At 38.6% G+C, this 19,381-nt stretch overlaps 1 protein-coding gene and 1 non-coding gene across 2 annotated transcripts in view; one reads left to right on the forward strand and one right to left on the reverse strand.

Annotated features, from left to right (window-relative positions):
• Nucleotides 1–19,381, forward strand: part of GBE1 (1,4-alpha-glucan branching enzyme 1) — a 334,927-nt gene that overhangs the window by 93,407 nt on the left and 222,139 nt on the right. The gene's annotated exons all lie outside the window — the stretch shown is intronic.
• Nucleotides 14,990–15,095, reverse strand: LOC130043213 (U6 spliceosomal RNA). The gene has a single exon (XR_008795339.1). It is a non-coding gene; the product is annotated as a U6 spliceosomal RNA (small nuclear RNA).

Here is a 19,381-nt window from a genome sequence, read left to right on the forward strand (position 1 = left end):
TTATTTCACTCCTGCCCACCCACTGGCTCTAATTGATAAAGATCTTAATCTGCATAGGGAAGGAGCTGGTGTAGCAATCAAGTACTTTTTGGTGGGGGGTGGGGTTGCTGATGAAAGACGGGAAAACTGCTGAAAACCATGATCAGAGTTTATGATATGAAAAATGCAATATTTCTATTGAACTGTGTTTCTGTTTTAGATTCCATGAGGCTAGATATTCTGGAGTGGAATGAAACCTTTTGATCAGTGGTGCTTTCTTTGCTGTCTTCTCTTTACTACTTGCATTATGCTCACTAACCATTCTTTCCAGTATTTCCATCCGCTTTGCACCCCGGTCTTCTACCATCCATCCCTATGTATCTGCCTGAATTGGTTGTATCAAATTATCTAATTTCTTGGCTTCTGCATAACTTCTAATCCCCACAAGGCAGATCATACAAGCAAATGAATGACGGCTGAAGGACAGCTTCTAAAGTTTCATGGCCACATCTCCACAGAAATCCTTTGTCAACTCTGCAGCCTGCAGGCTCTTTCCATCCTCCACAGTAGCTATTTCAGTTTCATCACTCCCTTCAGAATCATTTCTTTCTGCTTTCTTCCCATTAGCATCGTATTTGCTCCCATTTCTCACAGGAAATAGAAGCCAGCAGAAAGAAAAAAAGATTCAGCTATCAAACCACTTCCCTAAAAAAGATTCCTGTATCTATTTTCACTTTTTTTCCAAGTGTTTTCAAAAGTTAGTAGCAAAAATTGGTGTCCCGAATCCGTACACTGAGTCTTCTTTTCTTCATTTAATGTGGCAAACCTGTCTGTTTAGCTCCCTTTTCTTCTGTCAGCTTCTACCTTATTGCTTTTGCCCAACAAAATAGGGCAAAGGCAGGAAGAGAGTAAATGAGAGCATGTCTTCCCTTTCTTAAGTAGGTGGTAAAGCTCAAGAAGATCTGTCAGAGTTTCTGATTTTTTCTGTAAAAATTTTAGAATATTGTAGCTCTTTGTTTTACCTAACATTGCTTATGTATCAAAAATTAGGGAGCTTTTTCCTGTTATCAAAGAACAGACCCGCTCCTGTATATGATGAAAGGATCCGAGGTAAACCTATTGGTTTCTAATTTTTAAATGTAGCCAAGTTGAGGAACTCCTGGTGAATACATATTGATTGGATAATGCAGACTATGTAGTATGTGGACAGGATTATGATATTGTGTTAAAAATGAGAATGTATATAATTTTCCTCTGATTCAGATGATTAAACACATTTATATGTGTTTCATGTTGAGATGTGAGAAAATTTTATACTAAGGTATTAATAGTATAAGATGGTTGGTTGGGTTTATGACTATCTTAATGTCTTTATTTTTTAAAAAAATTGATGTGGAATACACAGTTATTTTCCAATTAGAATTATAAGAAAAGAAATTTAATACTAATACCCTTAGACACATCAATTTTCTATTAAAACTTCTGCCCGTATATTTAGGTAACTTTTTCTTACTTATTCAATATGCCAAACACAGTAACAACAAAGTCTCCAATGGAGACATTACTGGGCCCGCTCGAGCAAATCGACGAACAACGGGCGGACCTTTACCTTTATCTTTTTTCTTACTTGAAATTTCTATAGTAATAGATGTACAGATCAATTCCCATTCTTTTTGATTCTCTGATACATCTATATTTCCTATCTTAAGTAAACACTCATTTCTGTCTACCACACTAATAGGCAGTGTTGCTTGGTATCAGTTTTTACCCCAAAGTAGTTTTCAAATTTTTTTTTTCTCTCCATCTTCATGGTGTCCTTTAAGGGAACTAACAGGGACAGTTATAACTAATATACAAGGAGAAGTGTCTCGGAGTTTTAGATGCCACTGAAAGCTGATGGAAGTTGAAATCTGAAGGGACCATTTTGGATTATAAAGTGGGAGGTCACTCTTGGGTTTTACTAGAGTACTTTAGAAACATTTTAGGGTTTAGAGAGATAAGAAGAATTGGCGATAGAAATCAAGAAGTTAGCCTGTCAACCATAGGAGAACAAGAGGAAGACGGATCAAATTTTCATTGCTATTGTTTCAGAATAAGCAAATATACCCACTTTTCATATTTGGGTGCTGAAAAAAAATAGCTTGAAGGGAGAGAATGTTTGAAATCATTAGAATGTGACAAACTAATTCTACAATAGGAAAGAATGGAATCAGGCAGTTGCACTGGTGAAAAACCAAAGCAAACCAAACGAAACCCTTACAAAGATGAGAGGAGCAGTGGCAAAGAGGGTTTAGCCTGTTTACACGGCTAAAATCAGAAAGCTGAGGGATTTCTTTCTGTTTTTTTCTAGAAACAAGTTTTTCACTGCAAAGGTACATATACGTTTACTAAAAAGATGTATTTAAAACTGATTTTGAATTGTTCTATCCTCTTTCATTATCTCTCCCAGCTCCTTTCTATCTCTCTTTTCCTCCTGCATATTTTTTTTTTTGCGTGTTTGGGTTACACCCAGCAATGCTCAGGGGTCACTCCTGGCTCTGCACTCAGGAATTACTCCTGGGGGGCCCGCATGCTAGGCAAACGCCCTACCCGCTGTGCTATCGCTCTGGCCCCTCCCATTGCATCTTATTCCCTCCTTCCTTCTCTCTAGCTCCCTCTCTATCACTTATCACTCTCTTTTGCTTTGGGTCATGATGGTTTTCAATACAACTGCTGAAAGGTTATCCTGTTTGACCCTTTCCCTCCTTCCAGCACTCTGTCATCCTTTTAAGAGTGATCATTTCCAACTAGCATTGTCATAGCTGTCCCTTTTGTATCTTAGGTGCAGCTGCTCTATCCCCACCACCACTTTTGACAAGCTTCCAACCATGGGCCATTCCTCCTGGCCCCTGTTTCTACTGTCCTTGGTAATTAGTCTCATATTACATGGATTTTTAAATTTATATAGATACCTCAAATGAGTTCCTTTTGTAATTATCCCCAAGAGGCAATAACACCCAGGTCCTTGAACATATCGTGGACACTAACAAAGCACTTGTGGACATTTAGTGCTGAATGCTTTGGGTGCAACCTGCGTCCCATGTGCTCTCATTTGCTGGCTGAGAATGGAGGTCTTCTGGCATTGTGATCAGGGCAATCCTGCTTGACAGACTTTGTAGTTCTTTCTCTGGAGAGAAATCTATCTGCCATAGATTTGATAAATACTTGCAAAACATAGAAACATTTTTCAGCTTTCCTATGAAAAAAGATTCTGCATGCAAACTTCATATCCTAAATCATAAAGTTCCAAAAGGATGTCTGGAATTGATAGTGAAAACATTAAATCTAGTTAATAGCCCAATATGTATTATGCTCAATTCTAATGTTCATAGATGCCGAATTATGTTTGGGTCTAGATGGCTTAAGTCCTGGAGGGTAGGAGACAAACAGAAAAAAAAAAAAACAATACTGTGAATCAGATTCACATGAATTCAAATCATGGCTCTGTCACTAAATAGGTAGGGGGCTTTGGATTTATTGCTGTACGATTTTGAGTTTGCGTCTTCATTTCTCAAATGAAATTTGTGCTCTTTTGTAGGACTTGTGAAGTAGTTGAGTTAGCTGTTGAACATAAGGTACTAAGGACAAGCCATCAATTACTGATCCTGCCATTAATGTCACCATAGCATTCTAATTTTTGTTATGGCAATGGCTTTTTCTTACTTATTGTGTTACAATAAAACCTTCCATTCCTGTAACAGTAGTTTTGACATGACCTCTGTTTGCCCAGTTTTATTTATTTATTTTTTCCTTAAGAGAATGGACTACTGTATAGATTTTTTTTTTATTGAACCCTTTCTGAAACCATGGTGTTTCAACATTGTAATTAGCAGCTTGATCTGATGCTGCTGGTAATCCCTCACAAAACTACTGCTGATATGTGCTCCAAAAGCAGACACACATTTTTTCATTAAAGTCCTCTTCACATGTTTATTATTTCTCACGATTTCCATTATGTTAAGTTGTTCTAACTTATTTAATCCCTGGAACATTTAAAATTTTGTTCTTCAGAGAAACTTCCAGCTATACAACTTGACTTTTTCTTACGCTTATTGACCAAGCTCTCTTCTCAGCATTAAATTTTTATATGCATCTCCCTATGTGGTCTTTTCCTTTGTATCTGATAGAAGCTCATTTTGATGTAGGGTGAAAACTCAAGAGAAGTTAACAAAGACTATCTGCACAATTTAAAATTAATTTTTTAGCAGCAATATGGAAATAATCTCATATTACAGAAATTATCTATTTATAGTGTATCACTGCATGGCTTCTAGTATTATAAATACTTGTGTAACTATCACTGCAATTATTTTGAGAACACTTTTATGACACCCTCCTCCCCCCAAGGAATCTTGTACTGTTAGCTGTCAATCCACAATCTTTCCATTTGTTCCCTTTCTTTGGGCACTCCTCTACTTTTTTCTCCAAAATAACAATAGGATTAAAGAGAGTAATCAAAAATTCAAATTATGTTCTGTTTTGTAAATAAATGAAAACACTATGCTTCATACTAATAAGCTGGGATAATAATGAGAGGCAATTATTCTCATGCCTGTTTGGCATTTGATCTATACAACGCTGAAAATTATTTGAATTCTATTTTTAAAATTCTCCCAAGTGTGATGTTGGAAACAATGCTGTTCTTTAGACTTTGAAGAAAAGTTAATTTAGAGCATACAGTGGATCCTTGCACATTACGCTTAATTTTCTTAGTGAATCCTGGTTAAGCAAGGCAGGGATACCTTGTTATTAAAATGATCATCTGTGATGTTGATGAGGATAGGATACTTGTACATTCTCATCTGCTCTGCTGATAACTGGAACCGGAGGTATTTATCCAGAGAGTAATTTTTAAATGTTTGTTTAGAACCACAAATAAAGTCTTATCACTTTACTTGATAAGATAACTTATTACTTAATTTTTAAAATAACTGACATTAAAAAAATAGATACTAAGACATTTGTTCAATGCTTTCTTTCTCCTTCCTTCCTTCTTTCCTTCCTTCCTTCCTTCCTTCCTTCCTTCCTTCCTTCCTTCCTTCCTTCCTTTCTTCTTCTCTATCCCTCCATCTCTCTCTCCCTTTCTCCTTCCCTTCCACCCTTTTTTCTTTTGCTTTCTGTCTTTTCTCCCCAGAAGATGTACTGTTGGGTGAAAGTTTTATTTGTCGTTCATAGAAGGATTATTTTTTTCTCTGTGTTCTCAATATGGCATACGGGAGCAGGATTTCTTCTGGGATTTCTTCTATCAAAGTACTAAACCCATTCATAAAGACTTTACTCTTATAACCTGATTAGTCCTAAAGGTAATAGTATCTAGAAGTACCATCTCTTAAATTTGTTTGATTTTTTACATTTTACGGATTTTTTTCTTTTGCGTTTTATGACATATTATATTTCCTAATGTGAATTGTAAACTAGTTTTATAGTCAAAATATAACAAAATAAAACAAGAATTATTTTTTATTATATTTATTTATATATAAATATAAAATATATTTATATATATTTATATATAAATATATATTTATTATATAATATATAAGAATTATATATTATCCCATCTTATATATGTAATAATTTCTTTGTGTCTTTTGTACATTAATTTTGGGGGGTTATGTTTTCATACATTTTGAAATCAAAAGTAACAACATATATTCATTTTGTGGCCCCCTTTTTATGAAAATATAATGTAAATTCACTTTCTTTAATAAAGAAACAATTTTAACTATATTTAAAATAACATTTGCCAAAATTTATGTCTTCCTCCAGCTCATGCCTTTAAGCAGTTTATAGAGGTAGAACTCTTTATTGCTTGATATTTTCCAGAAAGCTACATGCTATAAGTTGAACAAAACTTTTTTATTTAAAATATAGTAATGAGATATTACTGTTCTATTGTTTTTCAAGTTCATGACACTCTATAATATTCTGTATATATTTGGAGAATAAACTAACCTAAACGAGTGCAGGCTAAGAATATGTCCAGATACTTACTTCTAGAAGATATATAAAAGACCAGTAGATATATGGAAAACTGTTCATAATTATTTGTTTAAGGGAAACACAAATCAAAATATCAGAGAAATACCATATCACAGCAAGAATAATGGTTTGTGTCAAAAAAAGTGGGAACAATCAATATTGGTAAAGATAGAATGCAAAATGGACCACCATTCATTGTTTGTGGGAATATAACGTGGTTCTAGCCTCTCTAGAGAGTAGTGTGAAGACTCCCATAAAACCCAACAATTCCAATTCTTGAAATCTAGCCTTTTAAAAAAGTCATTCAAATAGTCATGTCACCTTCTGTTCATTGAAACACTAAGTACAGTAGCCAAGATCTGGAAATAACCCAAATTTTCGATGATAGATCAATGGTAACAAATTATGATATATATATACATATTATATATTATATATATACAAATTATGATATACAAATTATGATATATATATACAAAATCTCAAGGCCGACCTAGGCTGCCACAACGAAGGAAGACAAAACTGATCGTCTGTACTTTCAATGCACGTACGCTAGCATCAGATGCATCCATCGAGGACCTGATGGTACAAGCACGAATGATCAAGTACGACATCATTGGTCTGACCGAGACAAGAAGACACGAATCTCACCATGCCGTTTTCGACACTGGAGAAGAATTGTTCCTCGGAACATGCGATAAAAGAGGTGTTGGAGGCGTCGGTGTCCTTGTCAACACAAACTTGGCCAAGAGCATTGATTCATTTGAATGCCTAACAACCCGAATCGGACGTTTACATTTGAATAGATGTGGCTCACTGCCTGCAGTTTCTATCTTCATTGTCTACGCACCAACATCTCATTATGATGAAAGAGAAATCGAGAAGTTCTACATGGAGCTAGAGAAGTTCTATAAAGAAGACCACACCTTCTACAAGATCATTGTGGGTGATTTTAATGCCAAGATAGGACCGAGAAGATCAGCTGAAGAACTTCACATCGGAACCCATGGCCTAGAATGGAACGAACAGGGTGAGAGACTGTCTGAGTTCATCATGTCGACCAAGACCATTCATGGTAACTCACAGTTCCAGAAGGCAGAATCTAAACGATGGACATGGGAGTCTCCCGGTGGACGATTCCACAACGAAATAGACCACATCATATCCAATCGACGGTTTTGCCTGACTGATGTCGCTGTTGTCCCAAAATTTCGAACGGGATCGGACCACCGTCTCCTTCGTGCAAAATTCTACTTCACAGAGCGGGGAGAAAGGGCTGCAAAGTTCAAAAAGAGAACTCCCAGAATGACCACCAACTGGGAACTCTTTGGTACTATTGCGGCAACATGGGAAGATGCCATTGTTGACAACATTGACGAGGAATATGATCGACTGGTTCAGCACCTCCATGAATGTGCGAGGAACGCCAAGAGAGAGATAGCCACAAAAAGTCGCCTATCTTCGAAAACTCTTGAGCTAATTCGCCAGCGTGGTTTGGCGCATGCCTCAGGCAACCGCAAGCTAATGTCCGAGCTTGCAAAGCAGTGCAGAGATGCGATCAAGGAAGACCTCAAAGACAGAAGAGCAGAAGTACTGGTAGATGTGGCAGAAGCCGGGAAAAGTATTCGTAACGCCTGCCTGTCCTTCGCCAACTATAAGACCAAGATGACTGCCCTCCGACGTCCTGATGGATCCATCACATCCTCCAGAACGGCAATGGAGAAGATTATCCATGACTTCTACTCAAATCTCTTCGATAGCCATGTCCACTTGCCGACATACCAAATTCCACAGGATGGGTATGTCGTTCCCAACGTTCTCCCTTCCGAAATCCGACACGCCATTTCGTCAGTAAAGAAGCAAACAGCACCCGGCCCAGACAAGGTCAGACCTGAACACCTGAAGAACCTGCCGTCAGTACTCATCAATACACTGGCTCGGCTCTTCACTCGCTACCTGTCTGAATGCAAGGTTCCATCTCAATGGAAAACCAGCAGGACCGTACTACTGTTCAAGAAGGGAGACATCCATGACATTGGCAAGTATTGCCCGATCTGCCTATTGTCTGTCATCTACAAGTTGTTCACTCGAGTCATCCTGAATAGGATTGGCAGAACACTAGATGAAGGACAACCATGTGAGCAAGCAGGGTTCCGCAAAGGATTCAGCACCATCGACCATATCCACACGATAACCAAACTCATTGAGGTTTCTCGGGAGTTCAAGATGCCGCTCTGCTTAACGTTCATTGATTTAAAGAAGGCCTTTGATTCTGTTGAGATGGAAGCGGTCATTGAAGCCCTAGCCAATCAGGGCATTCAAGCCCAATACATCAGGATCCTCCGTGAGCTGTATTGCGGATTCACTACCAGGATCTCACCATTCTACAAAGAAGTGATCGTTGATGTCAAGAGAGGGGTGCGGCAGGGTGATACCATTTCACCAAAACTCTTCAGTGCCACCCTCGAGAACATCATGCGACGACTGGAATGGGAAGGAATGGGAGTGAAGATAGATGGTCGGCAACTACACCACCTCCGCTTTGCTGATGACATTGTTTTAATAACACCAAACATCAGCCAAGCGGCACAAATGCTGGCCGACTTTGACCGTGAGTGTGGAAAGGTAGGACTACAGCTGAATCTTACGAAGACAATGTTTATGAGAAACAGCCTTGTTCCTGATGCCCCATTCGCTCTCAATGGAACGACCATCTCCGAATGCAACAGCTATGTGTACCTAGGTCGAGAGGTCAGCATGACAAATGACCTGGCACCCGAGCTGCGCAGGAGGAAGAGAGTGGCTTGGAACGCCTTCAAGAACGTCGAAGAAATAGCTAAGAGGACGAAGAACCTCCGGCTCTGGGCACATCTCTTTGATTCCACTGTTCTTCCTGCATTAACATATGCCTCAGAGACCTGGGCCCTATGCAAACAAGATGAGAACGCCATTCAGGTCTCCCAAAGAAGAATAGAAAGAGCTATGCTTGGAATATCACGTTTCACTCAAATGAGAGAACGAATCCGGAGTTCTGACATCCGTCGACGATCAAGGATCAGGGACGCTGTCTCATTTGCCAAGGTGTCGAAAATCAGATGGGCTGGTCACGTAATGAGATTTAAAGACGACCGTTGGACTAGAGCTGTTACTGATTGGATTCCACGGGATGTCAAGAGACCGCGTGGCCGCCCACCTACCAGATGGTCAGACTTCTTTGTCAAGGTCATGAACGATCGGTTTGAGGCCCTCCATGTTCCCGGAGCGAAGAGATGCCATTGGGCTACACTAGCACGCGACAGGGACAAATGGAGACGTTACTGGCGCCCGCTCGAGCAAATCGACGACTAACGGGAAGTTAAGTGATTAAGTGATTAAGTGATATACATATACACATATATATACAATAGGATACTATACATCTATAAGAAAAGATGAAATAATTTAGTTCACTGAATCAGATGGAACTGGAGGAACTCAATTTAAGAGAAATAAGTCAAGAAAGAATTGTACAAATATTGGATGATCTCGCTGATCTCTGAAATAGATGGAGATAAAACAAGTGAATAAAAAGTGTTGAACAGTGACAAACCATTACCTTTATATTAAAAAAAATGATTAACAAGCTGTCATTGTAGTTGAGTTAGAGATGATGGAGTGGGCTATGGTAATTTTGTACATAAATAACGTAAACCTTAATTATTGTATCCATGTTACATAAATTGTAAGGAAATAGTAATTTCTGCATGTCTCTCTCCAGACCCCAAATGTAGGGTGTACTAATAAGGTCAATTTCAGGGTATTACCTGTTAGTTGTAATTGTAGAAAAATAACTTTAAACTAGCTGAGAGGAAAATTATTTGATAGGAGACAAGAAGCTCAAGGGGCTGGAGCAATAGCACAGCAGGTAGGGCCTTTGCCTTGCAAGTGACCAACACGGGTTTGATTCCCAGCAGCCCATATGGTCCCCCAAGCACCGCTGGGAGTAATTCCTGAGCGCAAAGCCAGGAGTAATGCCTGAGCATTGCTGGGTGTGGCCCAAAAGAAAAAAAAAAGAAGCTCAAAGGACTGCTTTTCCCACTATCACTATCAGAGGTTGTATGGTCTTTCATAAATATGTGTTATAGCAATGACAGAGGAATGTCTAGTTCAATATAACGTATTCCTTGGGAATAAAGTGACATGAGATCAGCTCCCAAATTTCTATCTTGACAGTCATTAATAGTTATTTGTAAAGTATGCATGCTATGGATATTTGTGTAATGTGGAATGTGCTTACTTGCTTCAAAGAGGTGATATGAGTTATTTCACAACTATTACTTAGGAGTGAATTTCAGATAAGAAATGCCTTACCAATCTGACAGCTTGCTCACACAGATTGGTATAGACCAGTATACAAATCAGCGTGCAGCCTGTTGTATGCAGTATAGATGAGTATACATATCAGTATTAGCTGCTGCATTCATAGGAATCTTAATCTCCCTGCTTAGGCACTACAGTGTGTATGTGTCAAGAGTTGACAGTGATCAAACCATGCTCCTCAGCACATCGGTGTCTGCATTGAATTTAAGTTGGTATCATTAGCATGCATAAGAGAAATATATATTAAACTCAGAAACTCTACAGAAGTGACTAAGTACTTTTCTGAGTTAAAGAGTTTGAGAATATTTGAAGTAGGCTGACATTTAAGAATTTTATGTGAGGATTATTACATTAGAAAAAGAAAGGTTGTTGAGTTGGAGATAAATATAGAGTTTTTGCGCCTGATACAGTGACCTTAGTTAATGTTTGATCGCCTGTGCCGAAAGTGTTTGCAGTTCATATTAAACTGCATCACACATCGTTTCTTTTTCTTATCTCGATTTAAATTTTGTCTGCTGCTTTTCAGTCTGTGAACAAATAGAATCTTTTGCATTATCAAATATGATGATGAATTTTGGCCTATCAAATATGATGGTGAATTTTAATGAAATATCTATTAAATGTGTAGTTATCTAAACTTGATATACATCACATGTCTTAGAAAATGGTACCTGAAATAACTTATACAGGCAGAAAACACGTTCTTAAATTTTTTACCCAAACTGAAATCACATTCACACTCTGTTTGGTGGGTGTCTAATCCTTAAACCTCACAATGTGGTGATTATGATTAAAAAAAAAAGGTGACATGCTAAGAAAGACAGATTAATATATTAACATTTACAAATATTAAATGCCACTTTTAAGGTAAAAGCTTTCAATTAATTTATTTTTCTAAATTTAATTCATTAAGGCAATATGATTTACAAAATCATTCATAGTTGCATTTTTGATATGGCATGTTCCATCACTGATCCCTCCACCATTGTCAACTTTTCCCATGTTCATTCTCCTATCCCACCCCTAGCCTGCCATCCTGATAGGCTTCCTTTTAAGTTTGGTTATTAAAGTTTAGGTATTATGATTTCAGTGTTGTTGACTCTATGTTTTGGACATTTAGCTCTATTATTCCTTAATACTGACCAGGTACCATGGCCATTGCCCCCTGTTGTAAACACATTCAATTCATTATTATTATTATTCAATTTTGAATAAATTTTCTATGGATCATGCCATAGAAAACCTTTTCTGAAGATAGTACGAAAACATACTTAGTAATAATTTTAATCCATATTATCTCTTGACGTTCAAACTGCCCAATGTTGGTTTCCTCCTATAAACACATTTAAAATCCTAGTGTCTCAAATCTGTTCTGTAATCCATATCTCACTGGCTGTTTTGAACGTTTGTTTATTGTAGTCAGCTTCAAATTATTGCTCGAGCGGGCCCAGTAATGTCTCCATTGGAGACTTTATTGTTACTGTGTTTGGCATATCGAATACTCTCGGTAGTTTGCCGGGCTCTCCGAGAGGGGTGGAGGAATCGAACTTGGGTCGGCCATGTTGGCCGCTTGTAAGGTGAACGCCCTACCCGCTGTGCTATCGCTCTAGCCCAAGTGCTAATTTTCATGTACTGTTTGCTTTAAAGGATTATTAACACCTTTTTAATTTCATAATGTTCTTGGCCTATGTAATAAAACTTTTATTTGATTGTCTAAGTTTAATTTAATCTAGAAAATCAATGACAAAACATCAAATAGAAAATACACGAACATACCTTTTGAAATGGGTGTTCTTTAGTTCAAAAGTATGGCCCATGTACTAGTACCATCACCATCAACTGGAAATTTTTAGAAATGGGAATTTTTAATCAGACCTAATGAGTTTAGGTCTGACTACCTAAACTACCTACCCTTCCATACCCTAACTCTCAGGGTAGGACTCGACAATCTGGTTCAATCTGGTTTATCAAACCCTGGTGATTTTTTAGTGAACTGAAATTTGAGAACTAGTAAACTATAAACTTGTGAATGTGTAGTTCGTAGCACTGTAACACTATCCTCCCTTCCATTGTTCACTGATTTGCTTGAGCGGGCCAAGTAATGTCTCCATTGAGACTTGTTGCTACTGCTACTGTGTTTGGCATATCAAATATGTCACGGGGAGCTTGCCAGGCTTTGCGGTGCGGGTGAGATACTCTCGGTAGCTTGCCAGGCTCTCTGAGAGGGGCGGAGGAATCAAATCTGTGTCACAGTGCTACAGTGTATTTTGTACTTCATCAAAAAAATTATCAAAAGTTTTGGGGAATTTTTTTTAATTTATTTTTTTATTGAATCACTGTGGGAAAAGTTACAAAGCTTTCAGGTTTAGGTCTCGGTCATGCAAATCACAATCACAATCACAATCATCCTGTTATTCGTCGATTGCCTTGTGCAGGCCCCAGTAACGTCTCCTTCGTCCTAGCCCTGAGATTTTTTTTAAAAAGTGCCATATTCAAGGCTCTTTGAGAGTTAGGAGAATGAGACCCTACATTGTTACTGGTATTTGGCATATTGGGTACACCACGGGGAGTTTGCCAGACTCTGCCGTGTGAGCAGGTTACATTCGGTAGCCTGCCAGTTTGTCCAAAGTAGGAATGAGATGATAAGATGACATGCAGCCAGGCGCGGGGGAAGAAGACTGCGCTGTTCTCTTCCGGGATCTGGGTTTTATAGTCTCTGAGTCTTGGCCATTGATGGGATTACACCGCGCCAGGGGTCCTGTTGGTGGGTGTGACCCCTGCCTACTGGAATTCGAAGGATCTGGGGGGAGGATTCTCAGCTCCGATCTGAGTAGGCTTGGAGATCTCAGTCCCGGGTCCTGCTTGCCTTTGTTCCTCTGCCGGTACCTTCATGTGTGCGGAGAGTGGTCTCAGCACGGTGGTGGCTGGTCATGGAGGTCTTTGGCTGCCGGAGCCCTGGTCGGGGTGGGGAGGAAAGCTCAACCCGCTGACCTCCAAGGGGCCCCAGTGAGGACAGCCAGGCGCGGGGGCAGCTAACTAATAAGCCAGTAACTTTCACTTAACTCTGAGAAAATTGATGTTCCATATGAATCACCACCTGAAGTTCATTCCTGAAACTAAGTAAAGAATCCAGTACTTGAAGGTGCCCTATGGGGTTTGATCCCTGGCATCCCATATGGTCTCCCAAGCATAGGAGTAACCCCTGAGCATCACCCAGGTGTGACCTAAAGACTAACACTCGCTGCGCGCCCTGTCCGCCGCTACTCTGGGCGTGAGGCTTGGGGCCGGCTGCCGCCGGGAGCCGAGGGAGCCGGTCATGCAAATATCAAACACATTTCCCTTTACCAATACTTATTTTTCACCACGAAGAACTCCAATAAACCCCCACCCCTCACCCCTCCCAATGCCTATGAGGCAGATGAATTCTAGTTAACACTCTATCTACTTTGACTAGATTCATTGTTTCGATAAAAAGATGCACCATTATTATTTAGAGTTTACACCCCAAAATCAGACATGCTGAAAAAGCATTGTGAAATGATTTGCTTTCTACAGCTGGGTTCAAGAATTAAATGATGTTGTGCGGCCGCTATTGCGCAATAGCGGCTGCGAGGTTTTGGATTTCTGCTATTTTACTTATTAACCCTGGAAGTATTTCTACTGAGAGTCAGTTAATTAAGAGATTGGTTTCTGTGCTCTGGAGCTATGGCCGTGCTGGAGAGCCGCTCCTGGGGGGCAACTGGTGACCTCGGTAGGGCGTGAAGGATGAGCTGGGAATCCCCCCCTTCCCTTGAGGTTTTAGTCGCCCCATTACCACTGGCTCATACCTGGCTTTCCACAAGGCTCCCAAGAGGCTGCCATCTTTCCCGAGGGAAGAAGGTGGAAGGGACCAACACCCTTTCCCCTCTGGGCAGACATTGTGGCGTGGATTAACGCATAGTCTGTTCACTGGGGAATGTTTTTGACATCTTGAGGCCTAATTAAGAATGCAAACTATATTAATTATATAACAATTTAATTCTCTTTTAGGATAAACAATCTAAGATTGAAATAAGAAGGTTTGAGTATTCAGATTCTATTAGTGTATTGTCTTTGTATATGTGTATGTATGTATGCATCTATCTATCTAATGTGGCTAAAATTTTTATTTCATTATTATTGTTACTTTAGTTATTATTTTTAAAAAAAAATTTAGTGAAACACCATGAGGTACAGTTGTAGACCTACAAATTTTTGTGCTTGGGTTTCAGTTATACAATGATCGAGTTCCCATCTCTCCACCAGTGCCTATTCTCCACCACCACCAGTCCCAGTATCCCTCCCACCCCCCCCCCAACCCCCCATCTCAACCTGCCTCTGTGGCAGGACATTCCCTTTTGTTCTCTCTCTCCTTTTGGGTGCTGTGGTTTGCAGAAGAGGAATTGAGTGGCAATCATGTTCAGTCTATAGTCTACTTTTCAGCATGCTTCTCCCATCCTGGGTGGATCTTCCCAGCACCCTTTATTTGGTGCTCCCTTCTCTATCTGAGCTGCCTTAACCCCTAGAGTGTGCGGCTGGCCTCCAAGCCATGGAGTAAACCTCCTGGTGCTTTTCTCTGCTATTCTTGGTTGTTAGTCTCTTATTTTGTTACAAAAATTTGGAATGCTTCACAAATTTGCATGTAATCCTTGCGCAAGGGCCATGCTCATCTTCTCTGTATCATTCCGATTTTAGTATATGTGCTGCGTAGCGAGCACTCGTTATGATTGGTTTAATGTCTCTTATTGTAGAAAACATAATGGCCCCTAAATTTTCTTTTTAATTTATAATTTTTCTTGTTTTTCTATATAAAAACTTTGACTTAAATTCCCCAATCTCTTACATTAGTTATGTTTGAATCAATAATTTTATATTTAATTTTTACTTAATTTTGACTATTGACGTCCAGTATTGGTTCCTACAATCATACCTTAGTGATGCTTTCTTCTTTCATAACTCAGAGATTAATATTTTATGAAAGCAATTCTAAAGCTAAAGGAGATTCTGTTGGTTTGTTTTGTGGCTATACTTGTTAGTGCTCAGGAGATACTCCCAGTGAGAGCTATGGGGGTCACTTCTAACACTGCTGTGGAACTGCACTTTGTCAGGAATCAGACCTGAGGTTCCCACATGCAAAGCATGTGCTCCAGGCCCTTGAGCTATTCTGTCCCAAATCTAGTGGTTTTCATGATTCTGGTTCTATGATTTAGTTTTCTGTAACCTATGGAGAAAAACTGACTTTATTGACAACTCTTTTAGTAAACCCATTTTAGGCTCCTTTATGGGAAAAGAATTGTTACTACCAAATATCTGAAATTGTTTCATGCAGGTGTGCCTTGCAGCTTTGTTTCTCTCTCCAGTTGGAAACTTTTTAGGATATTCTGTGTTACTTATGAGAGTGATAGATTTTCATTTGAAGTGCTTCTTAGGATGTTCTAAATCTTGACTTGAAAGTTGATTGAATAGAAAATATAGCAGTGAAAGTTGATACCTATTTTTCTCCAGGAGAAGGTTGCTACGTAATATATTAGTTCCTGAAGAGGTAAGTGAAACTATGGAAGAGGAGAGAATGTTGAATGACAACATGTACTTGAAGAGATTTAGATAGAAGTTGGATTCTGCAAAAGTATTTTTCTTTATAGAAATATTAAGATTTTGTGCAAGCAGATCTTACTCAAGTGAAAAAACTAAAACCTGACAATCAAAAATCTTTTTTTATAATATTGTAAATAGCTTTCAGGTAAATATGCATATGGAAATTTCTCATTTAATTGCAGTTTCACTTTCAAGCTAACAGCTTCATTTATAGTTGAACTTTTAGAGGATAGTGCATTATGAATTTTTACTGTTCAATTTCTGTATTGTAACTGGACTTGACCTTTCTTTGATGCGACTGGTCTGCCAGTCAGAACACTGGAATTGAGTTTGTCATTGAGAAAGGCATCCATTATGTATTCAGCAAATATTTAATGAATTTATGAATTGTGAAATTATGAAATGAAGAATTATGATATTTATTTTTATATCTAAGATTCCAGGAAAAGATGTATAGTTTGTCTTAAATTTGTTGTCTTAATTATTTTAAAAATTAACAATAAATGGGACTGGAGTGCTGGTACTGTGGGTAGAGCATGTGTCTTGCACACAGCTGACTCAGGTTCAATCACCAGCATCCCATAATGTTCTCTTAGCCCACCAGGGCTGATCACTGTGCTAGAAGTAACCCCTGAGCAGCACCAGGTATGGTCCCGAAACAGAAAAAAAATCAATAAACATATGTGCTACACTGCGCATATATATCTATTTCAGATGTTTTCTGCCTCTAGTTATACACTGAGCTCTGTTTTTAAAGGACTTATAAGTGTGTGTGTGTGTGTGTGTGTGTGTGTGTGTGTGTTCTTGAGACTGTTAAGGGAAGGAGAATATGTTAATGCAGTATTTATTGAACTTCTCTTGAAGATAAAACTGCCTTAGCTATTTTCAGATTGTCTTCATGATGGCAAGTAAGGAACTGGTAAGAAATGCTTGAAGGTTTTAGTAATGCAGCCTGAATTGTGTTAGGTTCTCAATTGCATGTGTATTTTACAGGCATAGGTGTGCAGAGGTTGCAAGAGAGTATATTTCAAATATCAGTGGTTGCAAGAGAGTATATATAAAATATCAGTGTTTGTTCCTTAATAAGCAGAGCATTATCTGCTAATGATTTAGAAACATCTAGTGTTCTTATTTCTGTTATGGGGAAAACCACTTTAGGAAGAAACTGGGTAGGTCATGGCAGGGGTGAGTATTTTGGCCAGGTATTTTGAACTGAAACAGAGCAACACTATTTAATAAACTTTGTTGTTGCTGGCCCTTTGGCCCATGGAATCCCTACCCAGTGATTCTCAGCTAATCGAGCAGGATGCTAAGCCAGTGTGAGACCTGCAGATAGCATGCAGCTCGGCTCCTGCGGGGTAGTGCTGTGATTAACCAGCCACCTGGTGATACCCAGTGAGACTCCCTGGCAGGGTTCAGCATCTCCTGCCAGAGGAGTCAAACTGCCCTTTGTCATCCTCCAGCAGTCATTGCTTGACCAGCAAGATGGTCTTTTTGGTGGCCCGGACCATCTCCGCATGGCTTTCTGCACTTTAATCAGGCTACCCCAGTAGCACTTCTAGGACTACATGCAGCAGTGTTAAGGGACTCCCGTGGCTGGGGATGAATGGGGAGCCGTGGCACTAGGGACTAAACCTGAATTGGCCACATGTGCAGGGCATGTGCTTTAAACTCTTGCACTATCTCTCCAGCCCCTACTTAGTCAACTTTTATTTAAATTTTGTTTACTCATTATTGTTTTTTATTCCAACTCTATCTTCCATATTCAGACTGGCTAAAAGTGAAGATCCTTAGAGGTAAAGGGGTGAACAAATTGGTGTGTAAGGGAGGAAACCATGCTGTACCAACAGCTTCCTAAGGCTTCAGTTATCTCTTCCATTCATAATCTTATGTCATAACAGTACATTGTTACTGTACTTCTTTAACTAATAGAGAAAAAAATAAGTGTCTGTATGTATATACCATACTTTGAGAAATGAAATATAGCAGATACGATGGAGGTTTTCTGACTAGAAATAATAATTAAAAAAATTGCTTCCCCACTCCTTGTTGATGTTTTTACTGCATGCATACATCAGTGTAAGTCAATAAGTGTTATATAATAATATTTTGAATACATCTTGAACTTGATATATTCTTGATAGCATCCTTCTACTCTTTAAAATGAACATTTATGTTTTTGCTATTTGAGTATATAGATATCGTTTTTTCACTCTGTTCAGTTTATATACTATTATGACATCGTGCTATTTAAGTATACCCACAGTATACTTGCACATTTTATAGCTGATTTAAATTTTGATATTTCAGTAGACATTTGTGATTGGTTTTCAGATTTTTTTTTGTGCACAAATGTGTAGATTTCCTTAAGTTTTTACCTACTAACAGTCCTATCTAGGAATAGACATGTTGGGCCAGGGAATTAACAAATCTTTAATTACATTAAATAGCGCCAAGTTATTTTAGCCAATGTATGCCTTCAATTGCAGTGCTGAATCCATCCTTATGAGATATTTTCAAACTTGGTATTTTTTTCTCATCTAGCAGTATCTCGTGGCATTCTGTTATCTTAATTAGGAATGAATAGGAACATAATTATTTATGTCTTTTGGCCATTTATGTGTTATCCCGGAATAGATTTGTTTATGTTTGTTTATTTATTGGAGTATAAACAGGTTTTACTTGGAAATTTTGAGAATGTAGGAAGAGTGTGGGTATATGCTAGATGTGTGTATGTGTGTTTGTGGGTGGTGACAAGTGCATGTATTCTCAAGAGAGAACAAGACTCCATAGTAGAGAGAGAGCCTTAGTACACATCCCAGTGTTGAAGTATGAAAGCTCCCGTCTCTGGAGGGGACATGCAGGTGACACAGATGCTCAGGCACCACATGCTCTTGGTAGCAATGCATGGACACAGGCAGCATATACACCTACATTTTAATTTGATTTTTTTTTTCTCACTGACATGTATTTGTTCTTCAGATACTTTGGTGCTTTCCCTCTTGTGTACATCCATTACAAATGCATTCTCTTACTAGGTAGTTCGTCTTGTCTTGTCATTTTCTCTGTGTAGCATCTATGAATTGATGAGTATAAATTTCTAATTTTTGGAGTCAAGTTTATCAGCCTCTGTGAAGATTTTAGGTCTTGTTTTATAGACAAGTTTAAAGCTGAGAGCAGTGATACTAGTTCTATGTTTTCTTCTAACCATTTGGCAATTTTAACAATTGTAATTAGGCATTATATTTCATCTGATGATTCTTGAGCTATTAGATAATTTGTTTCATTATTTACATAAGTGTAAATGTGTATTTTACAGGCATAGGTGTGCAGAGGTTGCAAGAGAGTATATTTCAAGTATCAGTGGTTGCAAGAGAGTATATTTAAAATATCAGTGTTTGTTCCTTAA

This window comes from Sorex fumeus, unplaced genomic scaffold, assembly GCF_029834395.1.
Source record: "Sorex fumeus unplaced genomic scaffold, SorFum_2.1 ptg000115l, whole genome shotgun sequence".
NCBI classification, from domain to species: domain Eukaryota; kingdom Metazoa; phylum Chordata; class Mammalia; order Eulipotyphla; family Soricidae; genus Sorex; species Sorex fumeus.